This window comes from Tupaia chinensis, unplaced genomic scaffold (genome assembly GCF_000334495.1).
Source record: "Tupaia chinensis unplaced genomic scaffold, TupChi_1.0 Scaffold000662_1, whole genome shotgun sequence".
Lineage (NCBI taxonomy): Eukaryota > Metazoa > Chordata > Mammalia > Scandentia > Tupaiidae > Tupaia > Tupaia belangeri.
The window spans coordinates 256,482-279,260 of record NW_006160184.1 but is presented as its reverse complement, the minus strand read 5'-3'; the positions used below and the strand labels follow the sequence as shown (position 1 = coordinate 279,260).

At 40.7% G+C, this 22,779-nt stretch overlaps 1 protein-coding gene and 1 pseudogene across 4 annotated transcripts in view; one reads left to right on the top strand and one right to left on the bottom strand.

The window, feature by feature from the left end:
• Positions 1 to 22,779, bottom strand: part of BLZF1 (basic leucine zipper nuclear factor 1) — a 116,318-nt gene that overhangs the window by 39,084 nt on the left and 54,455 nt on the right. The gene's annotated exons all lie outside the window — the stretch shown is intronic.
• Positions 7,514 to 8,143, top strand: LOC102490544 (THO complex subunit 7 homolog pseudogene; annotated as a pseudogene).

Genomic DNA, 22,779 nt, shown 5'->3' with positions numbered 1-22,779 from the left:
GGGAGAAGAGCAGAGGCATGGTGGATTAGACTTGTGAGGGAGGTCACATAATAAACTAGAGTTGGCCTTCAGAAGGTTTCAAAATATTTGGTACAGTGTCTTAATTTTTTTTCCATAGAGCCTTCTACAGAGAGAGATACAGAGAGAAAGTGAGAAATCGCTCCCCTAGGGTGATGGCCTTGCAGCATTCCTTTCCCTTCCATTCTGCTCTTGAAATTTGGGCACAACAGCACACATGTAGGGCATGATTTCCAAGCTTCTGCCTTTTAAACACAGCAGGGCAGAGAGCCCTCATTGAACACATGAGCAAAAGGAGTAGCAGAGATAAAATTGTCAGAGTGACAGTCTTTCCTGGCTGATTACAATGCAAAATATTGTCAGCGAGTTGGGAAGACAGACAGGCATCACGCCCCAAGCAGACTTCTCATGTCATTCTACCCAGCAATCACATTAAGTGTTCCCACCAGTAAGTTGAAGCCATGTGTCTACAAAGAACCTACAGACAAGTGCTTATCGCAGTGTTATTAATAATAGCTAAACCCTGGAAGTAACCATAATACCCTTGAATAGATAAAGGGATAAACAAATTGTGGTGCTTCCATAATAGAGTATTATTTAGGGCTTAAAAAAAATCAATGAACTGGGAGCCAGCAGGCCATGTAGTGGTAAAGGTATAGGACTCCCACTTGGCAAACTGAGGTTTGAGTCCTGGACCTGGCATCTTAAAGCTCACATGCGGTGCATGTGTGTGGGTGCCCAAACTCACTGAAGAATAGAGAAGAGATTGAGGTGTGGCCATTTCAACTGGTGAGGGGTGATTTATAACTTTTTGTTTCTTCATCTCTGTTTGTCTCTTTGACAAGGACACATACCCTACAGCAAAAATCTCTCTCAAAAAAAAAAAAAAGAATTGTGCAGTCAGTTGTGTGGTGGTTAGTGCTGCTGGATCACACATGGCCTGTCTATCTTGTGGTTCAAGTCCTGGACCTGGCAGCTGGAAAATAGGCTGGTGCTTACACATATATGTTCAGCATCTTGGGGACAATAGAAGAGAATGGACTGCAGCACTGCAGCATGTATATTCCCCTGGGGATGATTTGTCCTTTTATCCTGTCTCTCTCCCTCTCTTTCTCTCTCACTGTATCTCTCTGTTGAGCATATGCTTTCTATGGAAAATTGAAAAAATCAGTCAATAAATAAAAGAATTAAATGAACTATCATACTAAAGAAAAAATTTCAGATAGGCCATTTACATGCATATTTTAGGTTAAAGATGCCAATATAAAGGGGCCGCATACAGAGTTATTCCAGAGATAAGACAGTTTAGAAAAGATGAACTACAAAATCAGTAAAGTGTCAGTGGATGTTGGGAGTTCATGGGTAGAGAAAGTGGGAGAAACACATGGAGTGACGGAAAGCCCCAAGGCATGAGTCGATTCTGTATGTGGACACGTGACATTATGGAATTCTGAATAACTAATGGAATTGTGCAACACAGAGTGTGGACCCTAAGGTAAATGGCAAATGGGACCTTATCCATATTGGTTGATAGTTCTATCAAATGTACAACACTGATGGGAGGTGACAAAATTGGGACAGTTCTGTAAAGGGGAGGGCTATGAAAGGAAATATGTTGAAATTGTGCTTTCTGCTCAACATTTCTGTAAATTGAAAACTCGATAAAAATTAACTTTTTTTTAGTTGACAAAACAAATTATTAAATACTTAACAGTACATTAAGAGAAAATTTATTCAAGTCAGAAATGCATTTGGATCTGAGACAGCAAGGGGTGTTGTGGCTTGTCCCTGAGGATCCATGAAGGCATCTCACCTGGGAAACCAGGCCCTGGAACCTGTGCCCTCTGCTCTGTCTCACTAGGGCAGAACAGCTGCCACTTCGCAAATAAGGAGAGGCTCCCACTGCCCACTCCTATTCAGTCTTCATCAGAGGCAGGCCCAGAACATCACAGAACTGAAAATTATCAGAATGAAAGGCTGCACCCTGCCCTTGCCTGAGGGCACAGGATAAGAACAAGTTTGTTTTCTTGAGTTACCTTTGCTCAGTCCAAGCTCCTGCATCTCCCACATGACAGGAAATAACTGAAGAGACAAGTTGTTGGAACAGAATACTGATTCAACTCATAAATCCAGCAAATTGAGAAGATGGTGAACACGTGTCCTAAAGGACCGTCTTAGGAGACAGCAGAATGCAGGCTGCATGTATGTTACAGGGAGGAGGGAAAGTGGAGGTGGAGGCAGGTCAGGAGGTGACCATTGAGTGTAGACTACTGGGAACCAGTGAGTGTCCGAAGAAAGTTGTGGAACATCTTCATTCTTGTTCTCCTGAATTGGGTTCCTGTGAGTCTGGTCCTAATGTTCATATCAATCGTAAACAAACCATCATTATTTCTTGCACATTGTTTCTTCAATATCATAAGGGATGCAGTTTCAAATGAAGACCTTCTTGGGAGCAAAAAGATTAATATATATTTCTACATGGACAGTTAAGCAAATGTGGCGACTCTAGAGTCATAGTAAAAAGGCAAGTAAAAAGAAAAGTCGTCAAAAAGAACATGTCACTTGTCACAATTCCCCATTATCAAAGATCCATTCTGCTATTTTGTGGATTTAGGGTCAAAAGGATGTCATCTGTCACCTGACTGCTTCTTGCTGAAGGTGGTCACTGAAGGCAAATTTTGGAGAAAACCATTTGACTTGATTATACAAGTCTTTCTTAGCACCCATCATAAGTAGGTGACCATAGTGGCAGGGCGTCGTTCTTAAGGATGACCACAGACATTTCTCTTTTCGTCCTCACATTTTTAGTCACACTGACCCAGCTTTTTGTCATGGAAGATGTAAACATGTAACTATATGTTAACCAGTAAAACCACACAGAGTATAGCAACACTGAATTTTAGAACATTTCTTATAATCAAAAGCACTCATTCAGGGATCCAAGAAAATAAACTGGTATACCAATACCCTAAGCCACTTTAATTCCAAGGTTTTTTGGAGACATATTGTCTGCATTTGTCAACCTGAGTTTCTACTTTGGAAGAAAAATTGACATATGTACTACAGGTGGTACAGGCAGCCATGAGTATTCCATGCTGCTCAGCATGCACATAATCTATGGCAATGCAAACTTGAGCAAGAGAACCCAGGGATTCCTGTAAATGGAAAAGAGCCACAGCAGGTGTCTTAGCAATGACACTTAATGTTCTGACAGATTTCCAAGTACGTGTTGCTGAGCCAACACACACAAAAGGGGCCGGGTAACCACAGATTAACTGTCTCCACTCCAGCTTAGGGCACTGATCCAGTAGGTAGTTTCTTTGTGTTCATGGACTGAAAAACATGAGGTGAGAATTCCCAATAAATGTGATCTCTGAGCTGTCTAATTCCACAGCAATTATTTACCCAGGATAAGTTTTCTTGACCACACATATCCCCTCCAGGGCCTATTCCATGAGGTCATTTGAGGCATACTTTTAAAGAGCAGCTATCCGCTTTTCCTCCCTGGCTGCCTGAGGATTGACCACCATCATGAATGAAGTAGTAACTATCCATACCAGGAGGTTCTTGACCAACTGACTGCTTCGGAGGAAATAAATGATCATCGATGTTCTCCCCCCCAGGAAGGAATCAGTGCCTAAGAAGGAAATTTATAAAACTAGCCAAGATGTACAAGACCACACCAGATATCATCTTTGTGTTGGGGTTTAAAACCATTTTGGTGGTGGTAAGACAACCAGTTTTGTCATGATTTAAATGTTTTGGATTATGTAAAGAAAATGAATTCAAAATGGACTTGCAAGACATGGGCTGTATGAGAAGAAAAAGACCTCAAGAGAAGAGTGGAATGAACACAAGAACAGAATGAAGACCGTCAAGGGGTCTGTAAATGTCAGTTAGTGTTGGCAAAAAGTCAAACGAGTAAAGATTCTGCCATGACTATCAGCACTGATTGTGAGGATTTTTCATGAGAAGATTAATAAGCAAAAATTTTCATGTGAAAAATAAATAAATAAAATAATAAAAGGCAATTATCTGTAAAACCATAAATCAGGGGCATCCTGACAAATTCTCCATCATGTCTTCATTGCTTGAAATTTCCAGGGATGCTCTTATGTATACTGGAATGTCCCATCAAAAAAAATGCATGGTTCAGGGCCAGCAGGTGGTGTATAGCTCTAAGCACTAGATCCCACACAGCCTGCCATGCAGTTTGAGTTCCCAAACTGGCAGTTTGTAAAATATGACAGGGCAATGTGTGTGCATGCCTAAAATCACAAGAAGAACACAAAGGATTAAGAATTACACAGTTTCCATACTCACTAGGGGTAAAATCTCACTTTACCTCTTTCTCTCTTTCTCTCTTTCTCGCTCTTTGTCCCTCTCATGAGCACATGTACCATGTAACAAAAATCAAAGGTCTGGAATTCCTACTCCTGAATAAGGTAAGTAAACACATGGAGGCTTTTGACTCTCATTTAGGAGAGTTAACACTCAGACCTGGTATGTTACTTCCCTGGTGATGTCATGAATATTAAATCAAAAACAGAATATTAGGAAAATTACAAAGAGGGTAAAAAAGGGATCTCCATGGTCATACATTGAAAGTGGTCCATGTGAGAGAACCAAAACTGAGTTAGAGTAGCTCAAAGGGATGTAGATCCTGAGATTCTAATTAATGAATTTTCTCTACATTTTATGTGAGGTTTCAAAAGAAGAGTAAAACATGCAGAATGTAAGACGGTCATGAGCTACTTCACAAAATGTGTCTTGTTTGTGGAAGAGAGATGTTAGGTATTTGAGAGGCTTGAAAGTCCATGTGGAGATTGTGTCGTTTATGTACAGGAGGCAGCCTTAACTCAGGTGTGAGGCACCTACGGTTTCACTGCAGCCAGCTTGAATGAAGATTGTGTCTTCAGCGACACATCAAATGGCCCTTTCCAGTCAGTGGCTAGGTACTCTTCAGGTCCTTCTTCTCTCAAAGTCTTTAGGAGAACTTGGTCTCTCCGGTGGATCAAATTCAGGCCACATCAGTGGGATGAACAGTAGTTAGTTTATTACCCAAAGTTTTAACATAGTTGACCAGGGCTATATCCCCTAAGGCATCAGCTTATTCCTAGTCGGGGTGAAGGCCTGGAATGGCTTCCCTTATAAAACTTCACAAGGGCTTAATTAAAGCCTACTTTATGGAATGACCCTAATGCACAACATGGCAGCAAGTAGCACCCCAACCCAGGTTAACATTTTCTCAAACATTTCTTATCTATCTTCAGAGGATGTGTGTGCAATGTTCCCAGTATTCCAGGTGATTGCATTTTTGTGAGTAATGGAATGCCCATCTGATAATCAAAGCTTAAGATGCCTATTGAATAATATGGGAGATGAATGTAGCCCCACTATCACTGTAGAGACTCTTGGTTATTCTGACATGGAGTGATTTCTCTACAGGACTCTTAACTGCTTCTGAGGCTGTTTTGATCTTTGTGGGATATGTTTCCAGTCATCCTGAAAAGGTATCTATAAAAACTTGTAGGCAGTTGAGGGCCAGAAGATGACATGAAGGTTAAGGAGGCTGGATTGCATGTGGCCCAATCTGTGGTTCAAGTCCCAAACCCATTGTCTTCAAAATCACTGAGCATGTGTATTCTTACTCAAAATCCTAAGAGGAGAGTGAAAGAAAAGGGACTAAAAGGTGTCTGTGCCCCTGGGGGGGGGGAGGTATTTCTAAATTTTCCTCTCTATCTCTGTGTCTGTCATTCTTTGTTATGCACACATGCCCTATACAGAAACTTAAAAAAAAAACAAAAAAAAACTATACTTAGTTGAAATAGGCAGTGCTCAGGAGACCAAGTTATTTTATGTTGGATCCTCATTTTGAGAGGCTTGTTAATTGAGAGGTATTTTTAGCAAAGATCATGCAATTTTGAGGAACCTATTGGAAATTAGGCCACCCTGATATATACTGATGTATTTCTGAATTTATTTCAGAGTGGCATCTTTTCATAAAGGGTGGTATTATGTACATGCCTCTATAAGATGCTTGAGAAAGCGTCAGGAATCATATGACCTGTTGTTTACATATTTGGGGATTTTTCTGAGAGTCTTTATATCTGAGAGACATTCACCTAGACAGTTTATGCTCTTAGTAGTGATCCACAGACATTCGATTCAGTGGGGCAGCTTTTACATGTCACCTATATCCAAGTAAAAGACTCTTATTAGCTCAGAACTCCTAAGGCCCTCAGGCCGCACTTCTCCCAAACAGAATATATGAATTCACTGATTTACCCATTCTATATTTTCCCCTCAAATTAAACCGTCAACAGAACAGCTGGGTCATTTGGTTATCTGGGTTCTGTCAGTGGAAAGTAAGAACAGTTGAGACCCTCTTGTAACAGGTATAGAGAGATATGCAACCATTCAGTCCAGCACAGAAAACCACCCATAGTCCCCCAGGATATAAGAGAGCAGATGGTATGGATTGGATGCCATGGGGCACAACTCTTGAATCACTTCATTATGACCCACAGATCCTGGATAACAAGGCACTCTGCAAAATCAGCATTCTTTGCTGTGAGAGTAGGAGGGTTAGATGAGATGGGTAAAGTTTGATAAATCTGGATTCAGAACATATGTAAGACTTGGTGGTAAGCACTTCTAGGCTTCTTTGTTCAATGGGTTCTGTTTGATTTTAGAGTCCCTGCATCTTCTTTGAGGGAGAGCCATATCACTCATACATTGTTCACCCTGTCCAAGGTTCCAAGCGCCCATAGCTAGGGCCTTAGCTCCTTGTATATTTTGGAGGGAATAAAGGAGCAGCTGATATGTTCTCTTTTTCCATAAGAGTCACGTGCACATCCAGAGATTAGCATGATAGAACTCAAATGTCTATCTGTCCTAGCAAAAAAGTCCTGTGAGAACTTACTTTACAAAGGAGATTCTGGACCAGGAGAAGGATGGAACATTCAGGAATATGAACAAAACTATATTCTAAGGCCAGCAGGTGGCATGGAAATTTAGGCACCTGGATCTCACATGATTGACTATCATGATGTTCAAGTCTCAGACACGCCAGGTTGAAAATCACACTGGACATGTGTGTATGTTTCTGCCCAAAACCCTAACAGGAGAGTGAAGGAGATTCTCATTTTCCCCCTCTCTTTCTCTCTTTTTCCTTTCTCTATCTGGCAGGCATAGTCACCCTATAAAAAGCTTTTTAAAAGGCAAGAGAAAAAAAAAATACAAAGAAAGAAAATTTGAAATCACATGTTTTAAGGTGAAGTTCTCCAAATGACATTGGAAAGGTTAAAAAAAGAAGTCCTGAACTCTCCTGAAAACTCTGGCAAATGGGGTGCGGCTCAGGCATTGAAGCTGGAGGCCACAGGCGCCACCGCCTCTTCTTCCTTAGCTGTTTACCGGGCTGCATTGTGGGAGTTTGACCTTGGCCACCACCAACCTCCACCTCAGCTTGTGCCGTCCCCGAGCCTCGCACACCATGGGAGCCCTGACTGACGTCGAAGTCATTCGGAAGCCTCTACTAATTGATAGAGATGGTGCTGGAGATGATTGGAGAATCAATCTACTAGTAAGGAGTTTCATTAAATGGTGCAACTCTGAATCCCAAGAAGAGGGATATAGCCAGTACCAAAGTATGTTGAGCACACTGTCTCAATGTGAATTTTCGATGGGCAAAACTTTGTTGGTGTATGATATGAATCTCAGAGAAATGGAAAATTATGAAAAAATTTACAAAGAAATAGAATGTAGCATTGCTGGAGCACATGAAAAAATTGCTGAGTGCGAAAAGCAAATTCTTCAAGCAAAACGAATACAAAAAAATCATCAAGAATATGATGCTTTGGCAAAAGTGATCCAACATCATCCAGACAGGCATGAGACATTAAAGGAGCTAGAAGCTCTGGGAAAAGAATTAGAGTATCTTTCACATATTAATGAAAGTGTTGAAGATAAGCTGGAATTGAGACGCAAACAATTTCATGAACTTCAACAAACATTAGAAAATGATGAAAATCTCTCAGAGGTGGAAGAAGCTCAAGAAACAAGCATGGAAGCAAATCCTAAGCCATATGCTAATCGCTCACCATTCCCTAAAATATTGACATAATTACATGGTCTTTAGAATTTGTTGTGCTCTTGAGCTATGTAAAGTTTTGGCTGGAAAGTTCTTTGCTTTTAAATATTAATGAACATTTTACTCATATTCCTCACAAAAAGGAAAATAACTTCAGTATAAATTTATTTCTATTGAAATATAAATACATTTTTTTATTTTTAAACTTAAAAAGTAGGAAGCCCCATTAAAAATGTTTAATAAAATATTTTCAAGCCAGACTAAAAAAAAGATTAAAAAAAAAAAACTCTGGCAAATGGGCTTGATTAGAAAGTTTTCCTTGCCAGTTTTGTATATACAGTTGAACAGTTTATACCTGTGTCCATCAGAAAGTCAATTTGTTTCTAACCCTCTGTCAATGAATAGCAGAATTCTGTGGGGAAATTTGGATTTGTTGCTTCAAATGTAAAAGAGCCCCTGGGCCCTTCAGTCCTCACCTGAGCATCCTGCCCTCTCTACCACCTGTGAGGCTTCTCCTTCTTAACATACAACTCTATCTTCTTCAAAGTGAGGAGGTCTTCTTCCAATGACATTCTTTAAAGTAAGCACATTAATTTATTTTTTTGCTTCTTTGCTTGTTTTTAGTTTAGTGTTTTGCTTTTCTGTCTTTCCAATGGGGGATTACCTCCCCTGGTTTCCTGTCCTTGGATTATCAAGAGCAGTGACCACAGGTGGCACTCCATTGTCTGTCTCCCTTCCTGCCTCTGCTTCTTGGTATCGAAACCTAAAGCAGTACCTGCAAGTTAAGAGGGGCTTATGCCAAATGGTCCATGAGACACTCGCACATTCCTGTACGTCAGGCTCACCTTGTGTTGTAACAGTCGCACTTACCTTTGGGACGACTTTGGATCCCTCTGGACCAGCACCAATGTGTTACATGTCAGCCTGGTAAATCCTCTAGAAGCTCTGGTGGGTCTTCATTAGCTGTTTGTTGATTCACTTGAATTTTATATAGGATCTTTGTTTCTCAGCACTCATTTCAGCAATGTGACCAGAGCACATCTCCTAAAATGTTCCATTCTAGTCATTCCTCATTACTATTTGGGTTCAATCTGCTTAAGTACTGGGAACAGCCTGAGTTATTTGAGAATTCCCTTAGAATCCAGTAGATGGAGCTGGTGTATGTCCTCCCTGGCTTTGTCAATAACCACCGGCCTCTCCTCCCCAGTGGTAATCACACTCCTGAGAGGGTGTCTACCAGACAGATGGGATAGTGAGCAGCAGAAATGGATGGAAGTGTTCCATTGTTCGGAGAAGGTTCTCTCTATAAGCAGGAGTGCTATTTTTCTAATTTAACCAGCCTGAGATTGAAAATAGATTGATCCATGGATAACTGATGGCAGAATTTGTGCATTAAGATATCCTATATAATACTGGTTCTGTGGAAAGTGTCCTGTCCTGGTGGTGGCTCCCAGGTTTTACCGTGAGAACTATCTACATTATAATTATAACTAATAACATAGTGAGGTGTATCAAATTTTTAGGAAACTCAAAATTATTGAAAGCACATTAATTGTCACTTTGTACAAATATAACTAAGTTATACATAATTTCCAAAGAGTCAATGTTCTCTCAATAATTTTCAAGATATCTTATAAGCCTAACATCCAAGGGCACATTAAGAAGATCCAAATATTAGTCTGAGATTAAAAGACTTACTTTGGTACTTAAAATTGGCTTTGAGAGTTCTGTCAAATATGAGAGGTTTAAAACATGCGATGAAAACAAGATCCCATTTCACTATGACATAATAGTTATTTCTTTAACCAAAGTGACAGCTGAAAGTCACAGGGAGGGAGGAGAGGACAACATAATCCCAAGTGTCCTGCACTATGTGGCTTCCACCACATGCTACAGAAATATCCTGTGTTCTGTGTCCCTGGCTCAGATTCTGGAAACACTGGGACCAGAGAGGTTAGAGCAGGGCACGGGCACAGAGCTGCTGATCAAGGGAAGGACCTATAGGGAAAAGACAACGCTGTCACACATGCTGTCCAGGTACATGTGTTGTGGCCACTACCTGAGAGCTTACCCTGCAAGGAATGAGGTCAGGAGGGAATCTACTGGATAGGGGGGTGGTTGACAGGAATCACTGGTTTACATAGCTTCTGCTTACACAAGTACAGAGGAGCCAGCTCCCTGAACCAGTGAGACTCTGGAGAAATCTCCATCACCTTCCTCTCTTTAGGAGAAAAACTCTCCTCTGCACATCCAAACACAAAAACTGCCACCATGTATTTCAACACTACTACCCAGAGAACAGGACACTGGCACAGACTAACACACACAGTATGGAAGCACATGAGCATACTGCTCTAGAATCCATCTCCAAAATATTAGAAAAATGTGTTTCCTCAGATGCCTAAAACTCAATGCAGAGTCACAAGAAGTAATAAAAAACCAAAAAATATGTCTCCCCCCAAGGAAACATGATAAGTCCTCACTAACAATGATAACCAAAAATTACAGAAAAAAAAAGTCACAGAAATTTCAGATAAAGAATTTGAAATATACCTAATTAAAAAAAAAAACCTCAATGAGAAGCAACAGAATAAAGGACATCTAATTCCTACAGATGAGAAAGATCTTTCAATGACTTGAAGAAGGTATCCATAAAGAGATAAATACCCTTAGAAGAATCAGACAGAACTTTTGGAGATGAAGAATACAGAAAATCAATACCTCCCTCCACAGTATTCAAAACAAATTAGACAATGCAGAAGTATCAATCTCCAACCTTAAAGGCAAATACTCTAATTTAGTCCATACACCTAAGCACTATGGAAAAATAATCATTCAAACATGAAGATAGTTGGGCCACCTAAAGACCTGGTGGTTGAGGTCACTGGATTCCACGTGGCTAATTGTACAGTTTGTGTCATGGATCAAAAGTTTGTGAAAACATACAAGTCACGTGTGTGTGCATGTTCAAAATCCTGGAGACAGGATTCTGCAAGGAGGTGGGATTCTGCAAGGAGGTGCTTTCTCACTTTCTCCCTTTCTTTCTCTCTCTCTCTCACCCCACAGAAAGCACATGTGCCCTATAGCAAAATTTTTAAAATATTACAGAAAACTTTAGACACTAGCAATCAACTAAATATCAACAAAATGGGTATTTCAGATAGCAATGAGGGTAAAAGCATAGAAAATCTCTCAGGTGATGTGTTATCTGAAAACGTCCCAAATCGACAGGTGTACAGGTGTCCAGATCCATGAACTACAAAAACACCCAATGGATTCAACATAATACTTTCTCCAAAGCACAGTGTTGTCACATTAGTACAAGTTAAATACATGGCAATATTCTAAAAATGACAGGACAGAAGGGCCAGGTTATTAAAAGAGCTTACCACATGACACCAACCTCAGAAGGCCCATTGGAAACAATTAACGATTCAGGAAAGAAAAACTGGGAAGATATATTTTACCTTCTGAGTGAAAAAATATTTCAGCCAAGGATATCATACCCAAAAAGATAATTCTTCAAATGAGGAAGAGAAAAAAAATCTCCTTCTGAGCATTTATTCCAACAAAAATAAAAGCTGAAAGAATTTTCCAATAAGAGAACACCTCTTCAAGAAGTACATAAGCAAATACTAGTCAGGAAATTAAAACAGGAACAAATAGAAATAAGAGAACACAAAACAACTAGGAAATAAATGACTAACAAAACAGGGATAAGCCCACACATGCTGATAATAGTATTAAATGGGGAAGGACATTTGGAGAAGGGATACGGAGGCAGAGCATTGATGGGACAGGGAGGTGTGGTGCTATCTGTTGAAGATATTTTGATCAACTGGACTGAAGAGAAATGTTCACATATTGAAATGTTCACTCTGTAAGCTAAATAATGTGATCGAATGTATAAAAAATTTAAAAATAGTATTAATTGCCTCAACTAAATGATAAGAGATTATCTGAAAGGAAAATAAAACAGGAACACTCCATATGTTCCTTACAAGAAACAAACCTCTTTTATAGAGGCATACAGGGGCTGAAAATGAAGGAATTTTAAAAAGTCATTTAATGTAAACAGAAACCCTACAACAGGCTGGAGACACGAAAGTGATATCAGATAAAATAGACTTCCACATAAAAATCGACTGGTGAGACATATGTTCATGTCTGAATATTCCCTTTCAAGCTAAGTGACATATGTGATTGAATGCATAAAACAAATGAAAATAGAATTAAATTAAAAAGATAGCAACAAATGACAAAAAAGGACATGTATAGTAATACAAGAACTAATTCACCAAACAAGAATAAAAAATATTTGCACAACAAACACTGGCACAACCAAACATGTAAAGGGAAAAAAAATGACAAGAGCTAACAAGAGAGAGAGCTAATTGCTGAGCATTTCAGTACCCCACTGTTCCCACTGGACAAGTCACATAGAGAAAAAAAAATACAAAAAGAGAAAAAAAGGCACTCATTGGTACCATAAACCGAACAGATATGGTAGACATTTGGGAAACATTTCAGCTACAACTATGAAATACACATTTTTCTCATTTTCACAAGAAAAAAGTTTGAAGATTGACCAGAAATACAATCATGAGAGAATACTCTATGTCAAAAAACAGGAAGCCTTAGATGACAATGTCAAATATCCAGACACATACAATTTGCCTAGACCGAACCAAGAAGTAGAAATCCTGAAAAGAAAAATAACAAAGAATAATATTGAATCTATAATAAATAATCCTGCTGGCACAAAACCAAACAAAACTAAAAGGCCAGGTCCTAAAAGCTTCATTTCTGAATTCTACAACATTTCAAAGAAGGGAACCAGCAGTTAGCGTAATGGCTATGTCACTGGATTCCCACGTAGTCGACTGCGGTTCGCGTCCCGGACCCGGTGACTTAAAACTCACGCCAGGCGCGTGTGTGTGCGTGCCCAAGATCCCGAGAGGAGAATGGAGGAGAAGGGATTGCAGCGTGACCATCCCCCCGGGGGGGTGATTTCTCGCTTTCTGTCTCTATGTCTCTCTCTGTCTGTCTGGCGAGCACACGCACCCTATAGCAAAATAAAAATCTCTCAAAAAAAATTTCAAAGAAGAAATCATAAAGGCTCCTTTTCAGCTTGGCAATACTGTACCAAAAAAAAAAAATAATAAAGTTGGATGCATCTCACTACCTGACCTGAAAAAACATGACAAAACTGAGATAATACAAACAGCATGATACTGGTAAAAAGCAACTACTAGACCAATGGAAGAGAAGAGATTCCAGAAATTAACCTTGGTTCTTCTCAAATGTCTTCTAATGGTCCAGAAGGAAGAAATCCTTTCAAAGTCATTCTTTGAAGCCCCTATTGCCTTGATACCAAATGCAGAAAAAGAAAACTATGGACCAATATCTTCGATGAACACAGGTGCAAAAATCCTCAGCAGGATACTAGCAAATCAAATCCAACAGCACATGAAAAAGATACAACAAGCCCAGGATGGCTATATCCCAGGGATGCAAGGATGGTTCAACATACACAACAATATATGCAATAAATCACATTAACAGAAGGAAAGATAAAAACCATGTGGTCATGTCGATGATTGCAGAAAGAGCACTTCATGAAATACAATATCCTTTCATGATTAAGACTATCAGAAAAATAAGTAGAGAAGAGATATTTCTAAACATAATAAAAGCCACATTGAACAAACCCAAAGCTGCTTCACATTGAATGGGGAAAAACTGGAAGCTTTCTCACTAAAAACTGGAACAAGACAGGGCTGTCCACTTTCTCCTCTGCATTTCAACACAGTACTGAATTCCTAGTCACAATAATAAGAGATAAGAACAAAATAAGGGATAAGTAAGAAGTGACTTTATGTATATATATATATATATATATATATATATATACACATACACACACATACATATACGTATATTTATGTGTATAAGTATGTGTGTGTGTATACACATACACATAAGCCAAAAGAACCTGCAAATAAACTCACAGAAATAATACATGAATTTAGTTTCAGAAATAAACCACAATACACACAGACACTGAAAAAGGACACAATCCATGCAGTAGAGGAATGAAAGACTTTAGCAAATGTTGAAGGTATAGGATGTCTACATGCTGCGTAATAAAACTGAACACCTGTCTCTCACGGTTATCAAAAATAAATTCAAAATGAATCAAAGATCTAAATGTAAAGTGGAAAACTATCAAACTACTGGTGGAAAACATAAAGGAAAATCTATGGGGTAGACAAAAATTTCTCACCTAAGACCACTGTAGCGTAGGAAATAATTCTCAAAATAGACTAGTGGGATTACATCAAGTAAAAGACTCCTGTGTAGGAAAGGAAACAAAAGTTAGGGTGGAGAGACACCTCTTAGGATTGTAGAAAATTGCACACTGTGCTTCGCATTTCTGGGTCGATAACCAGAATACATAGGGAACTCAAGAAGCTCAGCTGATGAAAAAAATTCCAGTAAAAATGGGCAAATGAGTTGAATAGACAAATCTAAAGGAGACATTTGAAGGGCCAAAATGCACATGAAAAAATGTTCAACATTTTTTATCATAAGAAATACACAAATCAAAATCAAACAAGATATCAATTGCACAAGTCAGAATGTTCCTGATAAGGAACAATGAGACCCCATCCATCATTTGGTGCTAAGTACGTAAGCCATACCATGAAAGACAACCAGAATACACTCACTGCCAGCACTCTATGGCGGAGATGGAAAGATTCGAAGATATAATATCAAGAATAACCAGAGACTGTATAGGAGGGAGGGGGTGGTTAGCAGGTGGAAGGGAGGGCTCGGGGAGAAACTGAGCAGACACACAGTGTGAAGGCCCCTGCTGAAATGGTGTAGGTAGTATAACCGTGATCACCTGTCATACCACAGGCACACTTTGAAACCCTACAGAGATACACAATGTCTGACTAAATGAGAAATCTTAAAATAAAATAGAGACATTCTTTCCAGTTTAAAAAAATTGTTTAAAAACATAGGTATACAGGGAACCAGCAGTTAGCATAATGGTTATGTCGCTGGACTCCCATGTAGTTGACCGCGGTTCATGTTCCGGACCTGGTTGGCTTAAAACTCACGCTGGGCGCGTGTGCATGCGTGCCCAAGATCCCGAGAGGAGAATGGAGGAGAAGGGATTGCGGCATGACCATCCCCCCTGGGGGGTCATTTCTCGCTTTCTGTCTCTATGTCTCTCTCTGTCTGTCTGGCGAGTGCACGTGCCCTATAGTGAAAATCTCTCCAAAAAAATAATAATAATAGGTATACATACCAGCAGTTGCATAACGGCTATATCGCTGGACTCCCATGTAGCTGACCACGGTTAAAGTCCCTGACCCAGTGGCTTAAACTAACACCGGGCTCATGTGCGTACTTGCCCAAGATCTTGAGAGGAGAATGGAGCAGAAGGGATTGTGTCGTGACCATGCCCCCTAGGGGGTGATTTCTCGCTTTCTGTCTCTCTGTCTCTCTCTGTCTGTCTGGCGAGCACATGCGCCCTATAGCAAAAAACTCTAAAAGAAAAGTAGCTATAAATATGTAAAACTCTCTCCGATGGAGAGGAGACTCAGTCTCTCTGAGCACTCTCTTTGCAGAACCTGATGAAGACAGCAGAAAGCACATGGCTTGTTTTCCCTCTCGCCCCTTCTACACACAACATGTTCACAGGAAATCATTTATTGGTTTCTAGTAATTATACAAAAATCCTGTTTGAGAAAAATAAATTTCAGTCTTATATCAGTGTACTACATAAATTTAGATAATTTCAGAGTATTTAAAGAGCCAGAGTTTTTCTTATTTATTTATTTATTTATTTATTTATTTATTTATTATTTTTTGGAGAGGTTTTTTGCTATAGGGTACATGCGCTTTTATACTAACTGCTGGTCCCTTGAACCAGAGTTTTTCTACTTACCCCCTTTTATTCAAATATTAAATACATTTAGGGTTTTTTTTCTGTAAATTTTTTTAACTTAATTAATTTACATTCATTCCCACATCATACAAAATGTGATTTCCCATCCAGCATATATACTGCATAGAGCCTTAATCATGCATGTTATTGTCATATATATTTTTTACCCCTATTTCTGACCTTCTGTCATTTCCCACCCTCTTCTCACACTGTGGTGTCTACAGTTGTCTTCCATTCCTTTTCCCCCCACGTTGCATTGATTACACAATTTCTTAAATAATCTAACTGCTTTCAATAGGAAGTTCAGTTGGTAATTTCAAGAAAATTCATTTTAACTTAAATCAAAGAAATCCTAAGGAAATTTGGTTAAAACTTAAAGCCAGGAAACAGGGTAGGATTCTGTTCAAATGGTAGGTAGAAGAAACTATCGACATCTCAAGGCAGGACACAAATCGTTAAAACCAGAAAGCAAAGCCTAGAAGAAAATCAGCAATGTCTTTGTCAAGAATCATAAAATGCTATTTCACCAATTCAGTCTCATGTACTTTATCATCTGTTGCGGTTCGATTTTTCCCAACTGAATTCTGGTATATAATATTCAACTCCAGGCTTGTCCGTATGATTAAGTTGGCCATTTTTCTTAGTTTTTGAACTCTTATTTCTGTGTCTGTATTTCATTTTCCTGACATACCACTCCCTTGGGAACTTCTTTGAGATCTGGTCTGGTGCTGGTAAATTCTTTGAAGTTTTGTTTATCTGAGAATGTTCTTGTTTTTTCTTCCTACATAAAGGATAATCTTGCCAAGTACAGTAATCTTGGTTGAAATTGCTTTCCCCTTAACACTTTGAATATATTTTCTTATGCTTTGCTCGCTCACATTGTTTCCAATGAGAGGTCTACTGTTAGCCTGATGGGATATCCTTTGTAGGTAACTTGATGTTTTTCTCCTGCCAGTCTTAGTATCTCATCTTTGCCTGTGATTTTTGTCAATCTGGCTATAATGAGTCTTGGAGAAGATCTTCTTGGGTTGATTGTATTTGGGGTCCTTTGTATTTCGTGGGACTGAGTCTTTGAATGCCTTTCTAGGTTTGGAAAGGTTTCTTCCAGGATTTCATGGAATAGATTACCAATGCCCTTATGAGTCTCTTCACCTTCTGGGATACCAATTATCCAGATGTTTGAACGTTAGACAGTATCTAGTATTTCTCGTATAATATTCTCATTTTGGGGGGCAATTTTCTCAGTCTTCATGGTGGATTTTTCTAGTCCAATAATTTTCTCTTCTACATCTGAGATTCTATTTTCTGTATGCGCTACTCTGCTTTTAATACTTTCAAGGGAGATTTTGACTTCCTGTATTATAGCCTTCATCCCTAACAGGTCCATTTGATTCTCTTTTATAATGTGTAATTTTTCTTTTAGGTCTTGCAAGAATTTCCTCACCTCCTGGAACTCGTCAGCTCCTTCCTCCTGCCTCTTCTGCAATTCATTGTCTCTCTTCTCTTCCATCTCTGTTAGTTTTGCCACTATGAATATTCTACATTCTGTATCAGACATTTCCATAATTTCCATCAAACTGCCTGTGGGTGAAGAGGAGTTATTATTTTCCCTGAGAGGAGAGGTATTTTGTTGCTTTCCCATATTTCTTGTGGTCCTGCGGTGATTTCTACTCATTTGATGTATGGTTTCCTTCTTTCTAATTCTTGAAGTTCAATCTGAACCTTCAGGAGCATGCAGAACAGGTGATCTGAAATCTCTTTGCTGGTCCATTGTGATCCCTCTGTGTTGCAGATACAGCAGATATTGAAGAATATGTTAACTCAAATAATATTTGAATGATTGGCTATAATGCACTTAGATCCATCTATAAACACCATAAATGGAGATTGAGGAGTGGAGAGATGGGATAAAAGAAAAAGAAAAGGAAACAGAGAAAGAGCAAAAACAACAATAACAATAACAAACAGAAAAAAAAAGGAAAAACATTTTTAAAAACTAAAAAATTATTATTATTTTTTAAAAAGCACAAAATGCAAAACCACGTGGTGCACAAGCATGAAGTGCAAAATCACTAGTTCTCAGGAGACATGAGGAATCTTCTTCTGAAGGCCTGGCTCTTGCCTCTCCTGCCTGGGTGGAAAGGAGAGAGGGGATTATTAACAAGATAAGGTGGGGCTGAAAACAAGAAAATAATTTAACTTTAAAAATGTTTGAAAGGAGAAATTACAAAAAAATGAGAAGACAAAAGCAGAGAGAGACAGAGACAGAGAGACAGAGATAGAAGGCTAGAAGAACCCCCTGCCACTCAAGTTTGTGGGCTGGAGGCTGAATTACCAGTAGGAAATCTTCATTTCTATTTTTTCCCTGAAATCACTAGTTCTCAGGAGCCATGAGGAATGTTCTTCTCAATCCATTTAGTTTTTTTTGTAACAGTGATTTTCATTATTCACTCTGAACCATCTTCAAACACCCTCTAGACTAAAACCAAAGCTACTCCCTAGAACAAACAATGAAGCCCACATTTACCCATCTCTTACTTTTTACTTACCATAAACATAACAGCTTCTCTGTATCTGGGTTTATTTCCCAAATAGTAGAGTTTTAAATCCATTTGGAATATTGTGAGGTATGCAGACTTAAAAATCTATTTATTATCTAATAGTTCAGCACTTAGAAATGACTCACACATTCAATTAATATCTATTACTCACAAATGTTGAAAATATGAGAAATTGAAAGGTAAGCATTTATCACAATTACATTCGACCAAATTTATTCACTTTGTAAACCAGTATGTTCGAATTGCTTATGAAAAACATAGTTAACCTTTGATTTATTTATTTTTGACAAAGCAAAATTGAAGTGACTAATTCTTCATCACTCAGTATCTCTCTCTTTACTTTTTTGATTTGTTTGATTTTAGGTTTTTATTTTAGGGCACCATTTGCTACCTGGGGAAGGGAGGTGAGACAGAGAGGGGGAATGAGAGAAATTCCTCCCGGCCCCAGGGAGGATGGTCACACCACAATTCCTTCTCCTCCATTATCCTCATGTACAAAAAACTACCTAGATTTTCCAGTCCCTGAATCCAGTACGCAAAATGGAGTTGACCATGTGGAAATGCACCAGTTAAACCACTGTGATACTTCTGGTACTTATCTATTCTCCTCCTAACCACAACCTTTGGGCTATTGGAAACTCACACCTTCCCCCTGATGGTTCAGGTCCTTCATCCTGAGTGCCCACAGGGCACACCCCCTCCTGTGAGGGCAAAACTAGTCAGGCAGGAGTAAAATAAGGACAACTCAGCACAACCTGCCCAGCACAGGGTGGTTCCTGGTTCTCTTCGGTCTCTGAAGGGGTGCTCTGATGAGGAGGACCCAGGGGTTTAGGCGTAAGCTCCACCTACTGCAGTGTGTGGTTCTCAGGGTCCCCTCCGCTTCATGCAATGCAGATAGATTCAAAGATGGCACACAGGTCTTTTACAGAATTCATTTTTATTCTATTCATTGAAAGTTTTTATTTGTTGGTCTAAGTGAGCAAGGTCACTACATTGACCTCTTTTCTAGAGCAAACATGTTTACACATTTCAAAGTTGGTCAGTCACAGAAATCAGGATGTAATCATCATTTGAAGCAACAAGAAAATAAACAAACAAAAATCAAATACTTTATTCCAAACTTTAGTATGGACAAATCGATACTGTCACAACTTCACATATGAAGTCTGTTTTTTAAAAATTGTTCAATATGCCCCAAAATTTGCAGTAAAGATATTTAAAATATTAAGCGCTTCCTTTCTGTTTAAGAGAATACAATGCAGTCATTATTGAGCGTTATTGTAACTCAGTTTTGGCTAGGGTAAGGAGACCATTTGGTTCGTGGCACAAGTTACACATATCACACTTCTGTCCAACTGAAACCTTGTAAGATTTCATGTTTATAAGCTACAGTAAACACTGACTTAGCTGTCAGTCCCTCACAGCTTTTCAAAAAAAAATCTACATTTGTCTTGTGGATGTGAAAATGTTACACTATTGTTTAAAAATAAGAAAGATGCACATTCATACTGTGAAGGTATCAGGAAAATACTCTTGCAAATAAACTGTATAAAGATAAAATACACTTCAAAAGTATGTATGTTGTTTGTTTTACAGTATTCTATAAAGTGCAGAGAAATCCTAAGGAAAGAGGAAAACTAATGCTCATAACAATAGTTTAATTACAGCAGTTTTTGCAAAGCAATACATAGAGGAAGTTGGATACTGATTTCCTCCAGGAGAAAGGATGGAAAAGGATCTTCTGATTCAAGTTTTTTTTTTTTTTCTGTAAGTCTGCATTCTTCAGGAATGGTCATTGATGGCAAATCTCCATCAGCTGTATTTCTTGAACAGTGAACAAATTTCTCCGGATCTGAACAGTGAAGAAATCTACCCAGATCGTCAAGAGGAGTATCACTGTAAGAGTCCGCATCTGTGCAGGTTCTGTGGTATCGCCAGGAGAGTCAGTGAAGTGTAGACACTGGTTCATTTATAAAGTTACTATTCCTCTCAGAACAGCAAGAACCAGGACAGCTGACATCACGCATTATCATTTGAACAGGAGAAGGTGACCCAGGAGAAACTAAGGGATCAGGGTTGGGCATCTGAAACGTATCAGGCTTAAACTTGGCCTTCACCGTCTTCACATCTTCAAGTATTGTGATGAACGTGTTGCATGTGGCACTGAGTAGAGGAGAGGCTTCATTCATATTCTCTGTGCTGGGAGGTGAATGGTTCTCAGGACTCACCACCGTGATTCTCATCATGGTGAACAAACTCCTGGATAGCATGGACCTGCTGCACTCAGAGGTCACAGCACAGTCGAAGTTCAGACAGATTGGTTTTCAGAGATGCCCTGGTTTCACATTTTTCTTTTTCAGTCCTAGAATGAATCAGTCAAGCTTTGGAACTGCCCAGAGCCACCTGCCACCTGTCTCAGCTGCATTCACTGCCTTCATGTAGAAATGCCGCTCTCCTGGAATGATCAGTTCCATCCCATGCTATCTGCTGCGTGGACTTTAATTTCACAAAGGGCCTTCTTTACACTCCCTTTGCAAACATCATCCACAGCTTTTGCTTGAGCAGAGGAGAGCTGCTGGGGTTAGATGGCTTAGCGCCCATGGCCATCTGCAGACCTGGAGAAGAGATTGGGGGCCCAGCCTTAGCCAGAGCTGGCAGCTTTCTAGACTGGCTGCACTGGGGAAGCTGGGGACTCCACACAATTCTTTTTTGGGCTCCCAAAATGGGCTTGGGGCTGGACCCAAGGAAGCACCCGAGTTTGAGTGAGGGGGCAGGACTTCTAGGTGGGGGGGTTCTCCTGCCCCTGCCAGAGCATGCGCTGCCCTTGGAGGGTGTCTGAGGAGCCTGAGCAGATGAGGGGGATGGACCACTGAAGCCTTTGGGAAACCCCCTGACCAGAGTGAGGAGTGGAAGGGTGTAGGAAGGGGGATTGGGGTCACCTTGCTGTCAGTCACTGGTCAAGATGCCCAGCCTGCAGGTGAGGTCATGAAGGGGCTGCAGCTGAACCCAGGTGCAGAGCCCGGTAGGCCTGTGGTGTGGGGGGCGCTAGGACCAGGGAGGGGAGGCAGACTTTCAGAGGGAAAATCAGGAGGGTCCACACACATGGGTGAGGGTGTCTCCACTCGGGAGGTGCTGGGAGTGGACTGGAAGATAGGACCGAAATCTGCTGAAGCGCTGGCTGAGGCCGAGAGTCTCCCAGGGCCTCCGTCCCCCCCATTCCCAGAAGACCCCCATGAGGACTGAAGCAGGAGAGCTGGAAGCACCCCGACAGCAGCCATAGGAGCAGGGCTAGGAGTTTGGCCTTGCACTGTGAGGGCCATGCCTGGAGCAGGGCAAGGGGCGAGGACCCTGTGGGATGGGCCAGCCCAGTCCAACCCTGATGGTGGAGAGGAAGCAGGGAGCAGCAAGGTGGACTGGGCTGTGGGCAGGGATCCTGGAGAGGAGCCTGGACCTCCCTGTGAAAAGCAGAGCGGGCCTGGGGTGCTGTGCTTCCTCATAGACCCAGGCTGTGCAGGGAGGGCTACTGCAGGGCCGTCCAGTGGGGCTGCTGGGCCCTGGGAGGCAGCTGGACTCTGGCTGTTCTCCATCTGGTCACCGCTGCTGGGGGCTGGAGAGGCAGCAGAGGGAAGGATGGGCCCTGTAGCAGGTGGAGGCACAGAGCAAGAAAGCTGTGAACTGCTGCTGGTCTCACTGTCCTTGGCCTCGTCCTCACCCATCAAGAACCTATTGAGGCGCTGGAAGGCCTCTTTCTTCTCTCCATCCAGGTCTTCCACAGTGACCCGAAAACCCAGCAGGGGTGGTGGCGGCAGCTCCAGGGGGGGTCCTCGTCTCCGAGGTAGCAAACAAAACTTACGTCTTCGGGGCCTAGAACTGTCAGCTGGGGGTGGGCAATTTGGGGGTGTTCCTGCCCGCCCCATGGTGGAATCTGCCACCTTTTCCTGTTGTGTCCTGTTCATCTGAGAATCCTCTGAGGTGGCTGACGGAGCCTGGGAGCCCTCCTCCTTCTCTTTCTTCCTGTTTCTGAGAGCCAGGTGGGAATGGCGAGCCACTGGAGCCCTCCAATTTGATGGCGGATAACCCCGAGTGGAGCTATATGAGCTCCAGATGGCATTTCTTGGGGGTAAGGTGGCCAGGTAGGAGGCTCT